We start from the raw sequence: 2,075 nt of genomic DNA on the forward strand, positions 1-2,075 counted from the left end.
AACAATGCCTGCACTGCACTTTTTGGGTAAACATCCATCGGAAATGCATGGATGATGTCATAAAACATCACCAGTGATGTCATTCATGTGCGTGCCAAATGTAGTAGATGATGTAACGTGATATTGTTGGGAACACATTAGCGTGCAATGAGTGTGAAGCTCCTTAACAAGGACATTTAACAATGCTTGCGACTTGAACATTAAATATGAATGTAAATTCAAGTGCAGTTTATTAAATATGAATGTAAATTCAAGTGCAGTTGTAGGTTTCCCTGTATGTATCTATACATAGCAACATGTATATGTATGTATACTGTAACGGTAACCATAACTATAGTTATATATAAGTTTATAGAACTATAGTTATAGTATAATAACTATAACTGTAACCTTAGTGTCAGCTCAGTATGCCTGCGCTGTACTGACTTTCCTCCCTAAGGCCTGTTACTGTACTATACGCTTAAAAGTGTATGATATGCCTGCCTGACAAGTGAGCAACATGTAACAGCGCCACGATGCCCCTGGGCAGATAAATAAATAAAATAAATATATTTATAAAGACATTTGCCAAACTGATTATTCACATTGTAATGTATGAGTTATAACGTGGGGATGTTAGTTCAACAGTTAGCCCAATATCATGTCACAACTTCGTGGTGGCACGTTATGTGACTCTGAGGAGAGGGTGTATGTACATTCATGCCATCAGTTGGTTCCATGGTGTAATGGTTAGCACTCTGGACTCTGAATCCAGCGATCCGAGTTCAAATCTCGGTGGGACCTGTCCTTTTAAAATGTTTCTTCAGTTGGCCAATTATTTAATTGGCGAATATTCACTGCACATGTTTTTCAGTGCAGAATAATCACTGCTATGAAATTCACTAGCCTTTTAAAAAAAAGGAAAAACAGATTGGAAATGAGATAAAGACTTTACAGAGATGGTGGGGCGCTTGAGGGCTGATGGGGAGCTATGTGGGGGTGTCCCACACGAATTTTGCATGTGAAATCAGTTGTAAATTCAGTTTTAATATTGGCGGTAAAAAGTTGGTAAAAAATCAGCAAATGACTCTTTTAATACTTCCATACATTTCAGACCTCATGCTGGCAAAATTAGAGGAAACAAATATTCTGAAGACATGGATTTGTGCCAAATTACAGGCTGACAGTGTTTCGAACAATTCTAGTTTGCAACTCAATTTTAACATCAGTTTCAGCCTAATTTCAAATGGGGTGTACTGGTAAATCGGGGTGTAAAAGCAAGGTGTAATGCTTTTACACCCCGATTTCCCTCTCCGCCCGATTTTCCTGCAATGACAAGGAGGAGGTGCACAGCGGGGGTAAGATCTCCGCCCCGCATCCTCCGGTGTCTCATTTCACACCTGCCTGCATGGCATTTTCATGAGGACATGAAATGGATTCTGATGTAATTTGCATTGGATTTGTACCTGGACAAACGGATGTGGATTCCATAGGAATACATTCAGGGGCGTAACACCAAATATGAGGGCTCCCTGCGATCCATGCTGAGACCCCCGCCCCTAAACTCGGCAACAAATCATGGGTCGACCCACACTCCAGGCGGCTTGGCTTGCACGCTGTGCAGTTCACACGATGATCATGCTGCTGAAGGGGAACGCTGCACACTGCACTAGGAGAAAGATATACAGATGTTTTTCAATGCAATATACAGCACATTTTCTGAGAAAAATTGTCTAAAAAGCCAGATCGTTTGGAATTGTTTTGTAAGGCAACACCAATCCAAAATTCCAATACATTCAAGTCACCAATTGTGCACAAGAACATTAATGCTTTAATTAATTTAATGTTGTGGTATTCAAAATGCAATGCTGGTTGATCTGGTGCAGGCAATGCTGGGTGCGTGGTCGGCCATCTTTTCTAGGACGGCTGTGTGCAGACCATACTACCAGTGGTTGCCGCTGTGGCGATTCCCGGACCTCTCCCCTGCATGGGACGCTTCCCTGCGGGCACATTGGTCCAGACTGGGGTATCAGGACTTGGGGGTTCGGTTTCCGGAGGGACAGCTGCTGTCGCCCCAAACCTGGCAAGAGAAGCAT

General features: G+C 42.4%; 1 non-coding gene across 1 annotated transcript; it reads left to right on the plus strand.

Moving 5' to 3' along the window:
- The first annotated feature begins 711 nt into the window (after nucleotides 1–711).
- Nucleotides 712–783, plus strand: TRNAQ-CUG (transfer RNA glutamine (anticodon CUG)). Its single transcript has one exon. It is a non-coding gene; the product is annotated as a tRNA-Gln (tRNA).
- The last annotated feature ends 1,292 nt before the right edge of the window (nucleotides 784–2,075 follow it).

Source organism: Ambystoma mexicanum, chromosome 5q (assembly GCF_040938575.1).
Source record: "Ambystoma mexicanum isolate Mex_15411 chromosome 5q, UKY_AmexF1_1, whole genome shotgun sequence".
NCBI lineage: Eukaryota > Metazoa > Chordata > Amphibia > Caudata > Ambystomatidae > Ambystoma > Ambystoma mexicanum.